Genomic DNA, 19,589 nt, shown 5'->3' with positions numbered 1-19,589 from the left:
GTGATTTTTTAAAATAGTTTAATGAGATTCTCCTCCCCCTTCTTTTTTTTAAAAGGAAAGGCAGATAAGATTTAGAAGAGAAAGATCTTCCATCCACTAGTTCATTCCCCAGTGGCCTCAGCAACAGCTGAAACTGAGCTGATCAGGAGCTCCTTGTGGGCCTTCCATGGGGGTGCAGGGTCCCAAGGCCTTGGACCATCCTCTGCTTTCCCAGGCCGTAAGCAGGGAGCTGCATGGAAACAGGAACACCCAGCACATGTGCCGGAGTCCAGCTCCAGCCTGGGTTTCGGAACTCAGGAAGGGTGCGTGGATGAGGCGCAGAAAGAAAGAGACGGACCACTAGGATTCCATGATGATAGTGGACACGGCAATAAAGCCGTCTGCTTTATTTATATAGAATCAGTTAAACTCTGGCTCAGACTTTCCACGTCATGGTCAAGTGGGTGTTTCTAAGAACAACCATGCCATCTGCTTTATCCAAAAACAATAGAAATTCCTGCTACAATTCTTATCCTACAACCTAATCTTGTATCACAACGGAGAACCTAAGGATTAAGGAAAGGCTGAAACCATAAACACAGGTCCCTTGATTAGCATAAGGTCAATGGGGACACCCAAAAGAAGGCCCTTTTGTAAGACGTTATCATTGACATTAACCTCCAAGTTCACATTGTGTAAAAAGCCAGTCTCACAATAGCGAAAATGCCTGCACAGATTAGAATTCTTCTGCTGAGCCAGCATAGTAGGCACAGCGAATGTCCAAGCGAAAAGCACCGACACACGGAGACCATGATGGTGATAGAAGTGCTGGGAGCCCTCTGCTCCAAAGCCTGTTTGTTACATATTATCTCCTCTTCCCCCCAAGCCCATTAACAGGACAATAGGACGTCAATGAGTCAGCAAAGGCCAGGTGCTACTGCCTTAGGCCTGATTACTGAGTGCTCAGCTAAAGCAATGTAAATCAGCTCCACAGCCCACAACACACATGAGCTAGTGCCCATGTGGGATCCTGGCGCTTGCGAGATGAGGATTGAGCCATTGTGCTGGGTCCTCTTGTTTTATGAGGGAAACCAAAGCTGAGGTTAACAAGCACCACATCCTACATTCCAAGACCAGCACAGTGGTTTGGACCAGTAAGCTGCAGGTGCCAGGTGGCCAGCATGAGAACATACTACCTGATCGACCACTGGTGCACAGACAGCCAAGTTCCCCAGCAGGGGTGCAGTTTTGGGGAAATGGTCTTCCTTGGGCTTTCCGCATTGTGAGACAGAGCAGATCATGTACCACAGACACCACAAGAAGGCTGATAAAGGGAGACCAACCTCTGTTCAGGTTGGCCTTGTGTTGTTTTTTTTGTTTGTTTGTTTTTCTAGTAGACTAACTCATTTGTTGTTTTATTCCATAGCGTGGGAAGTGGGGGTTGGGGAAGCAGTGTACCTGTGAGGCAGAAGGTTATTAAAGATGGTCCTTCCAGGATGAGATGTGATGGATGAGTTGGGTGCTAGAAAGTATCTGTGGGGGCCCCGGCGGCGTGGCCTAGTGGCTAAAGTACTCACCTTGAATGCACCGGGATCCCATAGGGGTGCCAGTTCTAATCCCGGCAGCTCCACTTCCCATCCAGCTTCCTACTTGTGGCCTGGGAAAGCAGTAGAGGATGGCCCAGAGCCTTGGCACCCTGCACCTACGTGGGAGACCTATAGGAGGTTCCTGGCTCCTGGCTTTGGATCAGTGCAGCATAGGCTGTTGCAGTCACTTGGGGAGTGAACCATCGGACGGACGATCTTCCTCTGTCTCTCCTCCTCTGTATATCTGACTTTGTAGTATAAATAAAATAAATCTTTTTTAAAAAAAGAAGTATCTGTGGGACAGGGAGTTTAAAAGGCAGGTGCATGTGTGGGTGTTTGGCCTAACAATTTTCCACCCATGTCAGAGTACATGAGTTCAGTCCCTCTGGCTCTTGATTCTAGCTTTCTGTTAAATAGAGCCTGGTAGGCAGCAATGATGGTTCAAGTCACTGGGTTCCTGGCATCCATGCAAGAGACCTCAATCTAATTCCCAATTTCCAACCTCCCCCACTCCCTAAGCTTTGCGTGAATTTCTCAGAATTTCATTCAGCCAAAAGCAGTAATTGAGTGGTATGGTTTCACTATCTGAGTACCAGCCAGAATACAACTAGTTGGGATCTCAAGGGGTGTCCAGTGACTGGGGAAATTTGAAGAATATGCCTCTCTCTTCTTGGTGAGTGCAATTTGCTGCTGTGCTCAGTGGAACATAAACCAATTATCAGAATGCAGTCCTGGCAATTAAGGAAAGGGTTGCAACCCCGCATAAGGAAGTATTTGCAAACCAGGCTGCCCAAGCAGTCACCTGGAAAATTGAACACAGGCAAAAGCCAAATTCAGGCCTCATCCCAGTCCAATTAAACAGGAGGTATGGTACTTCTGCGAAAGAACTCCAGATGGCTTTCATATTGAACGGAAACAAAACCATTGCAGTGAAGAAATCTCTTAGCATCTACTTACCAAGAGGTAGCGAGCACAGAGAAAGAAAGAGAAAATACATAGAAATGAGACATCTGTGATTACAATGGGTCTATACTGCATAGAGTGAGGGGGAGGAGAGGAGAAATGGATCCAATGTAGGATCCTCCGAAATAGAAACAGGAAAAGCAGGAAAAAAACACTGAACGGTGAACAGTGAACTGAACAGCTGAACGGTGGCAAAGTGGCTAAAGCCACCACCTGTGGTGCCATAGGAGTCCCACTGCTCCACTCCTCTTCCATAATGGTCTGGGAGAGCAGCTGAGGATGACCCAGGTGCTTAAGCCCCATCTCCCACGTGGAAAACCCCAAAAAAGCTGACTTCACATGAGCCCTTCTGGCCATTTGGGAAATGAACCAGTAGATGAAAAATGTCTCTTAACTGTCTTTGAGATAAATGAATAATTCCGTAATGATCATGAAAGAAGCACGGTTTCAGAGTTGCTGTCCAGTGACTCCAATCTACCCTGCATGTTAGTTCAATTTTAAAGGTCTTTGAGGTTACATTGTTTCACATTGTAATATGCCAAGGTTTGTAATCAAAGCTCTATGGATTGTATGTTTGACAAACTTGAATGTGAAGTTAGATTATTTAAAAGCATCTTAACTGTGAATTCAGATATTAATGAAATATTTTGCACTGCATGAGCTTTAAAATTTTACCCTTAAAAATTTCCTCAAGAGGTGTTGCGTATATTAACTCAGACTATAGGTAAGTTCAGTAGAGTGTGGGTGGCAAAAGACTGTTATTCTAAAGGTTCCCTGCAGGTGGCATTGCTTGTCTTTGTCTTTGAACAGTTACAGCAAAGTTAAGACAGAATTTCTCTTGTTAAAATAGTTACAGTCACGCTTTCATTTTAAAGGGTGAATTAGATTTAAAAGCCAAGCATACCTATTAACACTAACAATGTAAGCTAAGCTGGAGACTTAGAGAATTGTGTTTGGTTTATCTTTCTGTCATTTCATTGTGATAAGCCTTTTGAATGTCATTTATAAAGCTACATAAATTGCAATTCATTAAATATTTTCTCTGCTGTTGATGCTGTGAGAGGGAGACATTTAAAAGAAGCTGAATTAGTTCAAGTGAAGTTCCTGAAAATTAAATTCACCTTGAAAGTGCCTTTTACATAATGCATGATTTTACATCTGAGGTACTTGAAACTTGTAATTAATTTTAAATTAGTTTTTCAAACTGATGTTCCTGATTAGAGTAGTAGCTTTTTCCTTTAAAGCCAGCAGCTCTGTCTTCGGCTGTCTCCCAATTGTGTAAACTCAGTTAGATGTCTAATTTTGATTTTTTTTTTCTTCAGGGAATATAGTTTATTAAAAAAAGAAAAATAAAACCTGGCAAACAAAGTCTTAATGCTTTTCAAAATTCTGCATAGGAAGAACCTTAATTTAGCATTTTGAAGATGTCTGAGTTTTTGTGTGTTGTGATGAAGTTTTGTGAATGGTGATTTCTCATTGTTTACTGATTTATTTTCAATCTAATTGAAAGAGCATTGTTAACATCCGCTGCTTTGCTCTCCACATGCCCACAGTAGCCGGGATTGGGCCAGGCTAAAGCCAAAAGCCAAGGACTCCATCTAGGTCACCCATAAGAGTGGAGGGGCCCAAGCACCTGAGCCATCAACTGCCACTTGCCAGAATGTGTTATCAGGAAGCTTGATTCCTTATCAATTTTAAGAGGTGCTCTGAATAATTAAGAACAAGATATCATGGTCTGCAAATAATTTAAAAATAATGCTTGCACAAATGATCTGTTGTGAATGTGTTTCTGAGGTACATTCTGGAAACTGGCAGAGCACAGACTCTGAGATGAGATTATTGGCTTGAACTGTAGTGCTGCCATTTACTAGCTGTGTGACCTTGAGAAAGTAAGGTTTCTCAACTAGAAGGTGAGGATTCTAACAGTGTCTGCCTCAAGTTGCCATAAAGATTAGATTACTTAGTGGCCCATAGTGGGTGCTTGCTAAGTGTGATTGTAGTGGGGGAAGAGCTGCAGTCAGGAACTTGGGGGAATGTGCACAGTGCGAGGCGATTGTTTCTGTGTTGAGGTGTGAAACCTGGACAGCTTTCTGAGAGTGTTAAGAGACAAGGGAACATCCTCCCCTCCTCCACGTTGTCACGGGAACAGCAGCTGGGGTGGCAGGAGGAGAAAACAGTGTTCCATAGCACAGTTATTTGAACAAGCAAGCAGTTTTAGAAAGGAAAAAGTAGGGTGGAAGGAAATATAATTGGTGTTCATTGTTATGGTTTTAGAGCAGGTGCCAGGAGCACTTGAAGGTCTCTGGGGACAGAGGCAATCTTTGTTTCTCAGTGTGGGAGCCTGGGTTGGCTGGCTGGAGTTCCAGGATTAACATTCCATTGCCCTGGATGCTTGGTCAGTTCTTGGTGCTTCTTATCTTTTAAACCTGAGGCTGGTTAAATAGCAGGTAACATCAAAGTGATGTTACAGCAGGTCACGTTTCTAAGATCTGGGACTTGATTTTTCTGCCTAACAGAATTTTCAGAGTTTAGGTATATTAACTCTGAAAGAACAAGGTGACTCTAAAAAAATTTGTTAATTTATTTCACTTATACAGCTCCTTTTTCCTCTTTCTTCCAAATGATTCTGTGAAGTTTTAGGCTGCTCTTGGCTTCTTCATCATTTTTAAAAAGACTTATTTATTTAAAAAGCAGAGTTACATAGAAGTCTGCCACTGCTGGCTTAGTCCCCAAAGGACTGCAGTGGCCCCAGCTGGACCAGGCTGAAACCAGGAGTCAGATCCTTCTTCCGGGTCTCCCATGTGGGAGAAGGTACTCAAACAGTTGAGCTGCCTTCTACTGCTCTGCCCAGGTTTATCTGCTGGGAGCTGGATGGAGCAGCTGGGACTTGAAGTGGTGTCTATATGCCATGCTGGCACTGCAGGCAGTAGCTTAACTTGCTGTGCCACAGCACTGGCCCCAACAAGGTGACTCTTTAAAATACTTCTATATTAGCTGTTTTGTGGATAAATTATAATTCCTTTACTATTCAATAAGCGTGTGTGATGGGAGGCAGGAGCTTAACTAATTCCTCAAGCTCCCTGTCTTTCTTAATGGCCAGAAAATAATGGACAAAAATGGAATTGTTCCTGAATCTCACCAGCCAGTCTGAAGTGGCTCAGACACGTTTCTGCGTTGTGGTAAACTTTCAAGGTTCTCGATGGGTGGGAGAGCTGGTCCTAATTACTAAGTGGTTGCTCTTAGCTTTTAGGAACCTTTATAAATTGCTGATAGTGCATTAATTCATTTTGATGAAATTAAACTTAAAAAACTTCTCACGAGGTTGAAAAGATTATTTCTTTCTTGCAAAGCAAAAATAAGACTTCCCAAAAGGCACTGACCCAGATGCACCTCTTACCGGCTTAAACATTTGAGTGGTTAACAACTTTCTTCATGTTATTAGCTCTAATAAGGTAGCACTGGAAGCCTTAATTTTTTTTTTTATTAAGCTCCTGATGGTCATTGTTTTAAGTACACTTGAATGATTTTTGAGAATGCGTTTAGAGGCAGGCTTTGTGGCTCAATGAGTTAGGCTGCCGCCTGTGATGCCTGCATCCTATATGGTGACAGTTCAAGTTCCCAGTACTCCCTTTATTTATTTTTTTAAGATTTATTTTTATTGGAAAGGCAGATATACAGAGATTAGGAGAGACAGAGAGAAAGATCTTCCATCTGCTAATTCACTCTTAAGTGACCTCAATGGCTGAGCTGAAGTGATCAGAAGCCAGGAGCTTCTTCTGGGTCTCCAACACAGGTCCCAAGGCCCTGGACTGTCCTCAACTACTTTCCCAGGCCACAAGCAGGGAGCTGGATGGGAAGTGGGAGCTGCCAGGACATGACCCAGTGCCCATATGGGATGCTGGAGTGTGCAAGGCGAGGACTTCAGCCATAGGCTACTGCCTTTCTAATCCAGCTCCCTGTTAATGTGCCTGGGGAAACAGCAGAGAATAGCTCCAGTTCCCAGTTCTTTCTTCTTTTTTTCTTATTTTTAGCTCCAGTTCTTAAGCTCCTGCCACCTGTGTGGGAGACCTGGATGTAGTTCTTAACTCCTGACTTCAGTCTGGCCCTGCTCCAAGTGTTGTAGCCATTTGAGGAGCGAATCAGAGGATTAAAGATTGCTATTTCTGATTCGGTCTCTCTCTTTCCTGCTCTCCCCCTCTCTCTGTAACACTACATTTCAAATAAATGAACTTTTTTGTAAAAGTTTCCTTTCACTCACACGTATTAACCTCCTGAAGTACAGGCACTAACAATGTGAGTTTCAAGCCCATGAGTTGGCTCACTAATTATTGCCCAACTTGGATATGCACTGTACAGACACCTGCATCCCACCTGGTTCTCTCAACGAATATGTCCCCAAGGCCTGCTTGTTGGGCATATATGGCACAGCTCCAAATTGAAGTGGTTCAAATAAAATACTTTTTATCCACAGCTTAAAAATGAGCAGCTTTTTGCTTACATTGAGAGTAATTGTGAAGAAGGTACCTCATGGCATATAATCACCATAGAACCACCTAGGACTGGTTTCCTGAAACTTAAAAACAGGAAAAACAAGTTTCACACTCCCCATAAATTATAAATGTTTAACCAGATAATGTCTTTGGACCTAAGTGACATTCCCAAACATAACTACAATAGCATTCTTTTAAGATTACTCTCTTCTTTCTAAATCTTATTACAGGATTTAAAAAAAATGATTTGTTTTATTTGTTTGAAAGGTAGAGTTATAGGGAGACACAGATATCCTCAATCCACTGGCTCACTCTCCAAATGGCTTACAACAGCTGGAGCTGGGCCAGGCCGAAGCCAGGAGCTCCATTTGGGTCTCTAACATGGGTTGCAGGGAGGGGTTTTTGTTGTTGTGTTGTTTGTTTTAATTCTGTTCAAAATGAACCTTTCACTGTCAAGCATGTATGGGACACACACATTCAGTGTGTTATCCCTCGTCCCTGTTAAATAATTGTCTGGTTCTTCACTTGAGATCCCAAGGAACAGGAGAGGCGTAGTGTGACCATCGGGAGAACTTCCAGTTAGCCGTGGAAGACAGCGCACTTGGATTCTAAATCTGATCGCCTTCCCTTTCTGCATCCTTGACTTGAACAGATTGTTTCTGTGTGAAGCAGAAAATGACTCACTGAATTACTCCCTAATCTGCTGTATGTCCTCAGGCAAGTGAAACTCTGAAAGTGCCGTGGTGATGGCTAAATTTGATAATACATGGGAGCAAGGGTAGGGAAGGAGGCAGTGTCCCTGAGAATTCATTCTGATAAACTCTTAGAAACTAGAAAGTCACATAAGAAGGCATTCTAAGTTAATGGGGCATTACGGTTCCAGGAGAAACAAAAGCTTCCATGGGAATGAAGGATTTTAAGTTTGACATGGTGGCTGTCATTTCCTTTTTAAAAATTTGTTATTTTTTTAAAGATTTATTTTTATTGCATAGTCAGATATACAGAGAGGAGGAGAGACAGAGAGGACGATCTTCCGTCCAATGGTTCACTCCCCAAGTGACTGCAACAGCCAGTGCTGCACTGATCCAAAACCAGGATCCAGGAACTTCTGGGTCTCCCATGCGGTGCAGGGTCCCAAGGCTTTGGGTCATCCTCAACTGCTTTCCCAGGCCACAAGCAGGGTGCTGGGTGGAAAGCAGGGCCGCAGGGATTAAAACCCTCACCCATATGGGATCCCAGCACATTCAAGTCAAGGACTTTAGCTGCTAGGCCACCACACCGGGCCCTATCATTCTTTTTCCAAAGATTCTTTGTTTTTGTTTTTGTTTTTGTTTTGTTTATTTGTTTGGAATAGTCACAGAGAGAGACACAGAGATCTTCTGTCTGCTGGTTCACTCCCCAGTGGCTGTAACTGCCAGGACCGAGTCAGGTTGAAGCCAGGAGCCAGGAGCTTCTTCCAGGTCTCCCACGTGAGTGACTGGGGCTTAAGCACTTGGGCCTCCTTCTGTGGCTTTCCCAGCCATTAACGGAAGCTAAATTGAAAGTGGGACAGCCCGAATATGAACTGACATCTAGGCTGCTGCTTAATTCACTACTCCACAATGCTGGCCCTGTGTCATTTGCTTTAAAACTTCCCGTAAGAACAGTAAGATTTATACCGGATCCTTACTTCCCAGCAGAATGTAATAGCAAGAACAAAGGCAGAGAAGTAGCCTAGCCCCCTATAGGAAAAAAAAAAACACACACACAAAGGTTCAGCCAGCGAGGGGAAGCCATGGAACTTAGCGGAGAATTCCCTGGAGACTCAAAAAATACTTGAAAGGCAACAAGCCAAATAAGACTTACTGCCACTAGTTTCCCCACATTTAGCCAAGCTTATATGTGAGGAGTCCAGAAGAGCATCTGACATGAAAGATCTTCGATGCATTTTCACCCTGTTCCTCCCTGTCTTTATCAGACCTGCCCTCTGATCTCTCTGAATTGTCTGACAGTTCATGCAGTGTTTGCTCAGTAAGCAGGCACTGTGCTAGTAGTATCAGGGGTACAGAGCCTTAGATATAAGGCATCAGTACCTCAGTGAGATGCATTGTACACCCTGAAGCTACCTACTCTAACAACTGGCTCCAGAGAAACACAGGAACGCAGGCTATATACCAGCTACAGCGGCAGTGCAAAGGCGAGTCGTCACACATGCAGGGAGACAGCTTTGAAATTGGCAGTCAATTAAAATTTATTGTCTTGCTTTAACAGTGTATTTACAGTGTGAACAGTGTCTCCTTTCAGTGGCGTTCTTTAAAGTACCCAGCCTGAAGAGCCATACACTGGGACGCTCGTCAGATGTGGGCAACAGGCAGCTGCATATACAAGTTGAGAGTTGGCAGAGGGAAGATGCGGTCATATAAACACCCCAAAGGTATGGGTTGAGAAAAAGTCCAAAAAGCTGAGAAAGAATAAGTCAATAGATAAATAAATGTTTAAAAGAAATTTGAAATACTGAAACAAGACCATGAGTTTCAAAACTTTAGAGAATGATTGTTGAGTAACTTTTCAGTGATTCGGTGATTCTGCTCCAACAATAGATTCCTAGATGGACCTTAAAGGTAGCTTTGATGATTGACAGGTGATGGGCTGCAATTTACATGATAATTAAATTACTGGCCAACAGGAAACCAGATTAAATGTGGTGGTTGAATATGGATGGATTTGGGCCTGTCAAAGTTGATCTAAGTGCTATTTTATGTGCTCTCATTTAATTTGATTTGTTTAATTGGGCTATCAAAAAACCCTGGCTAGTACTGCCACTTAGGAATTCTAAGCTTTGCATTAACAGAAAAGGTCTGTGTCCAGACCCATGCAATGTGAGTGGAGAGTGGTATGTGTGGACAGAAGGGTGAAAGCTGGTAAATAGGTTCATAATTCCTAAAAGGCCAACAGAATCTATGGCTTTGTTTCTTACCAGTGTCTTGATGGCACAGACTTAATTGTACAGATAGCCTTGAATAATGTGACTGTTTATTCTACAGCAAAAATAAAGGCCTTGTTGGCTACACTTGCTTGAGATCCTTGGCAAGAAGGGTGGGATTTTGTGAGGAGGCAGCCAGTGGTCCTGCCTAGTCAGTTTCCCCCATGTCCTCATTGTCATGCTGGGGGAGGATTTCCTGCACTCTGGCTCATCCAGCGGTTCTTGGGACATCTCTGCAAATGCTCATTAGCCAATGGTGACTGTGATGAAGAGGGTGGCTGTGCAGACCCACCCCTCCCCCAGGTCACGTGCCCCTTTCCTGATTAAGAGTTGGTCACAGGGCCATCAGGTGGAAACTTCCAGATCCTGAGAAGCCGGAGGGGGCTGCTGAGGGAGTCCTTAGGCAGGTGGCTGGGTCTGAATTTGTTTCCTTTTAAGATTGGGGTGGTGGGGGCGGTGATTCTTTTTTCTGTCCACCCGCAGAGTTCTTGGGATGCCGAAATAGGAAAATGGCTGTAAGAACCAAATGTCGACTTGAAAGCTGGGTGGAAATGTGAGCTCCTGTGGTTGGCGCAGCCCACCACTTACGGAAACCTTGGTTCTCTCTTTTCCCTTCCTGGCCAGCCTCCTGAGCTGCACCAGTCAGGGGAGAACTTTGTCCACAGTGCTGTCTGTGGGTGGACTTCATCTGTAAGTGAGCTGAAGAGGGACAAAGGGGGTCCCATGACAGGGGTGGCAGTGGATCGGGGAGCAGCTTTGCCACTCTCTGCAGCCTGGTTGATCCTGGGGCAGATCTTGTCAATCTCCCCCATCACTCTCCTCCCTCCTTCAGTGGTACAGACCCTGAGATCAGTGCCACAGACTCTGAGATCAGTGCCAGGGATGGCAGCAGACTGCACATTCTCGGGCAAAGGAGCCTGCTCCTAGGGGAGCCTAGAGACATTTACATGCTTCTTATTCTGTAGGCTAGGGCCTAGAGGAGAGACCTGGTTTTGTGGATCTTTTCGTTTGACTCCCTTACCTATCATGAGAGCACCTCTCGGCTCGTTCCTAAAAGCACCTTAGGATGCAGGTCCTCTTAGGCCTACTCTAAGGCTGCTGTGGTTGGTGGCATTCCAGCCCTATAGAAATTTAGCCCTGCTGTGCAGACTAGCCAGGCCCCAGACACTGAGCTTCCAGGGGGCAAAACCGTAAGCAGGCTGGCCCTGGGTTGGGGGTAAAGAGGAGCAGAGTGCCAACACCCCCTCCTCACAACAGGCCTGCAACTCAGCTGCAAGAACCCATAGCCATTTTCTCTCAGCTGAAGCAGTAAGTTGTATCATTGGCAGGACTCAGGAGAGCTGAGTCCAGAAGGTTCCTGAAAATGAGGAGTGGGAGGAAGACACTCAAAGATGGCTGTCCCTGTGTGAGCGCATCACCACTCAATTTACGGCTGCAGAAATAGGCCCATACCGTCACGACTGGCTTCTGGCTTTAGTCCCTAGTGCCCTGCGCTGACCTGGTGGCAGGCCAAGGTGCTTGTGTGCTGCTGTCCTTCTTTCAGGAACACCTTTCATCTTCAAACAGGACAGAGTCCCAGAAACTTAAGCACACACATTCATTACCATAAATCCCCAGCAGTGGCCCTGGGTGGGGGCGGCCCCCATACCTTACTCTGATTCTACTGTGACTTTTTTTATACTTCACTTAGGCATGCGGCAGGTTGAGGGATGTTAGCTCAGACTCCAGGACCTCTCCAGATGTCTCATTTTTCAAAACAAAACAACAAAAACAAAAAATGTTTTACTTTTGTTTCAACTGGAGAAGCAGAAGCAGATATGGGGAGACCGCGAGAGCTCTTCCATTAGCTGATTTACTCCCTAAACACCTACCTGCAATTGCCAGGGCTGGGCTAGGTCAAAGTTGAGAGCTGGGAATTCCATCTGAGTCTCTCATGTGGGTGGCAGGGACCCAAGTACTCGAGGCATCATCTGTTGCCTCCACTCAAGGTACACGTTAGCAGGAAGCTGGATGGGAAACAGGAACTAGAACTGGTAAATGGCATTCCATTATGGGGTACAGGCATCCCCAGGGGCCACTTAACCACTACACCACAGTGCGCACACGCCCTGTGCTCCTACATTAACACTTCTGTCCTCGGGCCCGGCGGCGTGGCCTAGTGGCTAAAGTCCTCGCCTTGAACGCCTCGGGATCCCATATGGGCGCCGGTTCTAATCCTGGCAGCTCCACTTCCCACCCAGCTCCCTGCTTGTGGCCTGGGAAAGCAGGAGAGGACGACCCAAGGCTTTGGGACCCTGCACCCGCGTGGGAGACCCGGAAGAGGTTCCTGGTTCCCGGCTTCGGATCGGCGCGCACCAGCCCGTTGTGGCTCACTTGGGGAGTGAATCATCGGATGGAAGATCTTCCTCTCTGTCTCTCCTCTCTGTATATCTGACTGTAATAAAATTAAAAAATCTTTAAAAAAAAAAAACCACTTCTGTCCTTTATGTCCACAATGTGGCTCTGTTGCCCTTTGTCCCGTTTCTGTCTTTCCCTTGCTAGTTCATCCCGCCCTCCTTAACAGCAGCATCTTTGCATCGTGTGCCATTTTTGCACTTTTTGTTCGAGGAGCATGTGGATGGCCCTGTTCAGTGATTAATCTAGCCAGGATCTATGATGTATGTGTGTGTCCAAGTGCATTAGATCTCTTAAGGGCTACAAAACTGAGTAGACCTGAAAAGGAATGTGAAGCAAAAGAAGTGGAGAAAGGGAGAGAAACAGCTCACTTTGCCAAGTGTGCTAGGGCTGAGGAGAGGAGGTTAAGGGGCTGGTAGGAGATCATGGAGGAGGGCTGTGGTTGCAGATAAAGGGAGCGTTTAGGCCTGGGCAGGCAAGTGGCAGTGGGAGGTGTGACTGAGCCTGGAGGTAAGAGCGTGAGGCGGAGCTTAGACAGAGGAGCTGAAAACAGGGCACCTCCTGTCCAGGGTCCATGGTAGGATGGAGGAAAAGCTACATGGAGATACGCATGTGGGTGTAAGCTTTATCACTGATGTCCTTGGGGTTCCTCTGTTGAATGAGTGAGTTGAGGGAGCTTGGCGCTTGACATTAATCACCATGAACCCTTTGCCAGGATGACTGAGAAGTGGCATGTGGGATGTGAACATGGCCACATATCCCAGTTGGATTGTGGTGACCTGGGGCATGTGTGCAAGGAAGTGATCTCTAGGGTCATCTTTCCCTCGTCCTTCCTCCTATACCCCATTTGTCAAGCTCTTGAGGCTCCGATGGGAGCACCCTGCCAGGCCAGTCCCCACCAGGAGGGTCTTCCCAGCCAGCTACTGCTGCTGCCTGAGTAGGTGCTTGGGCTTCGTATGCATTCCCTCCCAGGTAGAACTGGGTGTTCTTGGAAGACAGGGAGGTGCATTTACACAGCGCATTCACACAATTTCCAGAGAAAAGCTCTGGATCAGCTTGCACACTTAACTCCCAGACAACTTAGCAGGTGTTAGCTTCCCATAAGGCCAGCTTGTGATGTTCACCAAGGTAATTAGCTTATCAAAAACTGATTTGGGGGTTATGCTGGAGCAGGATGAGCTGCAGCTTGGGACATCCACATCAGAGTGCCTGGTTTGAGTCCTAGCTCCTCTGCTTCCAGTTCACCTTCCTGTTAATGCACATCATGGGAGGCAATAGATAATGACTCAAGTGATTTGGTCTCTGCCACCCATGTGCAAGACTCATATGGAATTGCAGTGTCCTGGCATTAGAGGGGCCCCATCCCATGTATTGTGGGCATTTGGGGGATGCATCAGAAATATTCTCACAGCAGACTTAGGCCACAGACATCCCACGGTACCTTCAAGAATCTGGGGGCTGAATGCGATTCAGCAACTCCCCTGTGGGTACAGAGTCACCATCAGGAAGAGCATGGCTTAACTTCTCTAGGCCTCACTTTTGTCCGTTGTAATGGGAGGACACGTAGCTCATCTCAGGAGGCCGTTGGCTGGGTTACGTGAGTCATATATGTATTTGGCTTTAATCTAGGCACATAGGAAGTCCTCAACTGGTGGCTCTTGCTAGGACTGTAGGAAAGATGGGACGTAGGTGTGACACCCACACCATACGGTGATGCCCCTAAGTGTTCTGTTTTTCAGATGCAGAAGCCAAGGCTGGAGCCACCTGCCAGTCAGCCTTGACCACGGCAAGGCTTCTCAGCTCTGCCTTTTGTCTCTTAACAAGGCACAGCCACAGACTTCTGACAACCAGTCTATCAGCTGCAAGTATGCAAGGCTGCTGTCTCCACCAAACAGCTGTGCCCATGTGCTTGTCTGCTGTGAAGTAGGGAGGTGGCTCAAAGACTCCTACCTGACTCTGTGACTTTCTGAACTTGGATGTTATTGCTCTATGTCCTTGGTCATGGTTCTCCAAGGTGCAGACCACATAGGGAGTTCATTATACTACAGAGAGAAAAAGAGAGAGAGAGAGAAATGTTGATTTAAGGAAGTGGGTTGTATAACAGAGGCTGGCAAGTCCAGACCTTTTAGAGTGAGCCCCTGGCTGGAAACACATGGTAGAGCTGGTACTGCAAGTGCAGCACCAGACTGCCTGGTGGCAGGAGTCCTTGCTCAAGTGAACTGTGCTTTTTGTGTCAGTCAGGTCTTCAGCTGATGGGGGAGGCCCACACCCAAAGCCATCCAAAACCACCACCGCACAAATAAGCAGAATAACATTTGACTAGATATCTGGGCCCTTTAACCCAGCCATGCCACCCTAGAAAATTATCCATCAGAACATCTGTGCCCTGCTTCATCTAGAATTTGCTGGGGAATCTTATAAAAGACCCCAGATCACCCCAGTTTCTATATCCCAGATGCCTGGAAAGATGAAACAGCATCCTTGAACCCAACCTGCCTAGAAGGAAAAAATGTTAATCTCACAAGGTTTGTTTTGCTTCATTTTCAAACTGCTCACTTGTTGGTATCATGTGATAGTGTTGTAGGTGAACACACCTTTTTATTTGGTTATTTCTTCTAATGTGGTTGTAATGTTTTAATTATATACTAGTTATAAGTTTACATACAACTTAATGAATTGGGAGGGGAGAAGGTGTTTATAATATCTTAAGATAGATAATATATGTCTGAATATCTCTATTGAGATAGATATTTGAAAGATTTTTTTTTTATTTTATTTGAGAGAAAGTTAGAGAGGAGAGTCAGAGGTCTTCCATCTACTGTTTCACTGCCCCTCCCCAAAGGTCAGAGCTGAGCTGATCCGAAGCCAAGAACTTTGCCTGGGTCTTTCACATGGGTGCAGTGGCCCAAGGAGTGATCTGCTGCTGCTTTCCTAGGCCACTTTCTGAATCAGAAATGGAGTAGCCAGGACATGAGCCAGTGCCCATATAGGATGCTGGCACCTGCAGGTGGAGGCTTAGCCTGTGATGCCATAGCACCAGCCCCTTAAAAGTATATTTCTTTAAAAAAAAAAAAAAGATTTATTTATTTTTATTGGAAAGGAAGATCATAGAGAGAAGGAGAGATAGAGAAGATCTTCCATCCCCTGATTCACTCCCCAGGTGGCCGCAATGGCTGGAGCTGAGCTGATCCGAAGCCAGGAGCTTCTTCCAGGTCTCCCATGTGGGTGCAGGGTCCCAAGGCTTTGGCCCATCCTCGACTGCTCTCCCAGGCCACAAGCTGGATGGGAAGTGGAGTAGCTGGAATTAGAACTGGCACCCGTATGAGATCCCAGCACGAGCAAGGTGAGAGAACTAGAAATACTTCTTATCTATGAAGAAATGGTATAAAAATAGAAACTAAATTCTGCATAAAGTGAAATAGCACTTTCTTGAATGTCAGAGAAGGGACACAGGTTGGAAACAGGTTGGTGGCACACCTCCCCTTGTGGCTGCTTACCTAAAAGACAAGGGCAAAAGTCAGCCTGTGAAGTGTTGATACTGATACAGGAAGCAGGATTCAGGCACCTGTGCACTGCATTTGAGCACCAGTTTGTGTCCCAGCTGCTCCACTTCCCATCCAGCTCCCTGCTAATGACCTATGAAAAGCACCAGAGGATGGCTCAAGTCCTTGGGCTCCTATACCCATGTGGGAGACCCAGAAGAGCTCCTGGCTCCTGGCTTCAGGGAGTGTACTTACAGATGGAAGATCCTCTTTCTCTTCTCTCTGTCCTTCTCTCTCTATAATTCTACCTTTCAAATGAAAAGAAGGAAGGAAGGAAGGAAGAGAGAGAAAAAAAGAGAGAAAGAGGAAGCCAAACATCTTTGCAACAGCATTAAGATTGTTGTAATCGTTAGATAAGCTTGCTAGTATCAGTAAGTAGAAATCTTTATCCAGCAATCAAATGAACTAACGGTAACCCCATAGGAATGCCCAGCTGAGCAGATCCTCCAAGTGCATCAATGAACTGTCAGAACTATACATTTCCATATGTCAGGCTAAGCTTCTGAGGGTCTATCACTGCCATCAGTCTTGTTTCAGCCTTCCACCCTGTGTGGGCCTCTGGACAGCTGGGCACTGTTCTCTCCAGTGACAGGCAGAGGGGCAGGGCTGCATCAGCATCAGTTCAGCATCTCGCTGCTGCCGAGACCCACCCAGCAAGGGGCAGGTGGAGAAGGATGAACAAAGAGCAAATCAGGGCCGTCCTTGCTAACTGGCCCATCCCAGAGGAAAAGAGTCCATTGAAAATGATCGTGTCCAACTTGAATTAGGGACTGTGGGTCACATAACTGCGGCGCTGTCCAGCACTGGTAGAGGCAGAAGAGAAAAAGAAATGTTGCATACCTTACCACAATTTGCAGACTGCTGTATTTCTCGACAACGAGCCTACCTCTTGTGGTAGGGCTGGTTCTCCTTTTCCAGATCTATGTAGTGTCTTGATCTGTGTGATTCCCCATGTACATCAGGATATTTGGGATATTTGCTGGGCAAACTGAACCCACAGGTCATCCTACTTATATGTTTCTGTTAATCCTTGTGGAAAAATGTAGTTTATCTACCCAAACAAATTTGTAAACATTTTAAAACATTGTTCTACTGAGATTGTCATTTTAATTGTTTTTCTTCATTTCTTCTTAGTTCCTCTTTGTTATTGTGTCACATCACCAGGGAGTGGATAGAGAGGAAGGATGGAAGCGGGGAATTAAGTAAAGACAGGCACTGGATCCTGTGTTTTAAATATGGTCTTGAGTTGCAGTGTATTGAGGGTTGACCTGGGATCATGATTCTCAAACTTTAATTTAGTGGCTAGTGACCTCTCAGATGATCCTGCATGATTCCTGCGTCTTGCTACTCGTGCTCTTGTGTAATTCTCTCCTCTCTTTGAAGGTTTGCTTTTGCTCATTTCCTCCCTGCCTGCTTGGCTTCCTCTGGTCCTATGATGGGGTGGAGGAGCCTCCTTCTTAAGCACACCCATAGACAGCCTCCTCTGGTAAGGACCTGCTGTTTGCAGCCCATGGCCAGCAAGGACCTGCAGCCAGCCACAGGACACGTGAGCGAGCACCAGGGAAGTCTCATGGTGACTGTGCCAGAGATGAGCACTACACCAAGGCTGGATTCCTCACCTGTCCCTCCTGAAAGAGTAGCAAATGTTGGTGCCCTTGTTTTGAGATACATGGGTAGCAGGTCCAGAAATGTATCAAAATCACCTAGAAATCACCTTCACATTCTTCAGCAGCTGAGGCCTAGGAAAGCAAAACAAACGTTTTCTTTTCCTGGTGAGCAACATTGCCCTCCTCCAGGGTGCAGGGGCCTGGTCCTTCCTGCCCATGAGAGGCTTTTGTGCCGTTGGTGTCAGTGGCAGGCTGAGGAGCCAGATGCAGGTTGCTCAGGCCAGCTCCTGCTGCCACCCACTGGATATTGCTGAAGTGCCCCAAACAGCCCCACCTTGCTCCTGCTGATTGGCCCCTGCGCCCTGGATGGCCTGTACAGTGGGGCAGGGAGTCATGTACGGCCCCATGCATTGTGGGTTTCTGGTGGATACTGCCCTGATGCCGGTAGCTTCCTTGCTCCTGTTGGCGCCGTGAATGCTGGCTTTCCCCGAGCAGGGCACAAATGTGTCTTCTCTTAGGAATTCCCTCAGGAATTCAGGCAAGCTGAGCTGCTGCTAGTGGTTGTGGGCATTCTTTATTCCAAGGACATTGGAGTGTCTGGGGAGCTCTCTGTAGCCCTGTAAGCAGGAGACGGGGTCCCTAGGTTGCTCCAAGTTGACTGTGTCGTCTGGATTGCAGGTTCTGCTTCCTCTGTACACTCTTCTGGTTGCAGGAAGTAGGCTAAATTTTGACCTGTTTATTTTGAACCATGAACTGCCTTTGAAGGAGAACATTTGTGGGTGAGAGAGAAGAGGTGAGCTGGGTAGACCAAAGTGTTTCAGGGAGGAATTGATGATACAGACGCAGGAAGTGTGCAGCTGTGATAAGCAGAAGGAAATGCGCGCTTTGAAACCAGACCCAAAAGTGAGGTCACCTCGCTGGGCTCTGCCTCAGGCGCATCCTGCCACTACTTGACGCAAGCAGAACACCCACAGGAGGGGAATTCTCTTGGCCTCTCTCCTCAGGGGGACTGTAGAGGTGCCTGACCCTGGTGGGAAAGGAGGCCCTGGGGGTTCTAAGGCAGACACCCTGGGTGCTGATTGGCTGAAACAAAGCCAGTGAAAAGCAGACCTCAAAAAAAAAAAAAAAAAAAAGAAAAGAAAAGAAAAGCAGACCTCAAGTGCAGTGGTGTCATTCCCTGTCTGGAGCATCAGGAACAATTCCATAGTCCCGAACCCTCACCCACCCACAATGTGGCTGGCCCGGCAGACATGGTGCTTTGCAGGATCTTGATTTATAGGATGGTGTGGGGCTCTGAAGGGATTTAGGAGCCCGCCCGTGTTCCTCTTGTTACCCAGAAGTTAGGTTCCTACGTGGACCTCCAGCTCGACCATTCTGGGCAGGATCCATGGGCTCCGTGTGTGGACTGAGTGTCCTCTGTGTATGGGAGCTGTTCCCTGTTGCCATTAAGGTGTATGTACTGTATTCAAACAGGTGAAAGAGCCCAGCTTCACAAGGCAGGATCCACATCCTCTTAGACTCTTTCTGGCTTTTTGGTTGTTTGTTTTTTTTTTAAAAGATTTATTTATTTTATTACAGTCAGATATACAGAGAGGAGGAGAGACAGAGAGGAAGATCTTCCATCCGATGTTTCACTCCCCAAGTGAGCCGCAACGGGCTGCTGCGCGCCGATCCGAAGCCGGGAACCAGGAACCTCCTCCGGGTCTCCCACGCGGGTGCAGTGTCCCAAAGCCTTGGGCCGTCCTCAACTGCTTTCCTAGGCCACAAGCAGGGAGCTGGATGGGAAGTGGAGCTGCCGGGATCAGAACCGGCGCCCATATGGGATCCCAGGGCGAGTTGAAGGCGAGGACTTTAGCCGCTAGGCCACAGCACCGGGCCTAGACTCTTTCTGTTTTAAAGATGATGAAACTGGGGTTCTAAGCTGATAAGGGCTTGCTTAGGACACTGTGGCCACCTCCTTTCCTGGAATCCTACAGCCTGCTGCTGATAGAGAAGCTGCCCAGCTTTCAGGAGAAGCTCCACACATCTGTCTGTCTGTCTTTCTCTTTCAGATTTATTTATTGTAT

This window comes from Ochotona princeps, chromosome 6 (assembly GCF_030435755.1).
Source record: "Ochotona princeps isolate mOchPri1 chromosome 6, mOchPri1.hap1, whole genome shotgun sequence".
NCBI lineage: Eukaryota > Metazoa > Chordata > Mammalia > Lagomorpha > Ochotonidae > Ochotona > Ochotona princeps.
This window is presented reverse-complemented; position numbering follows the sequence as displayed.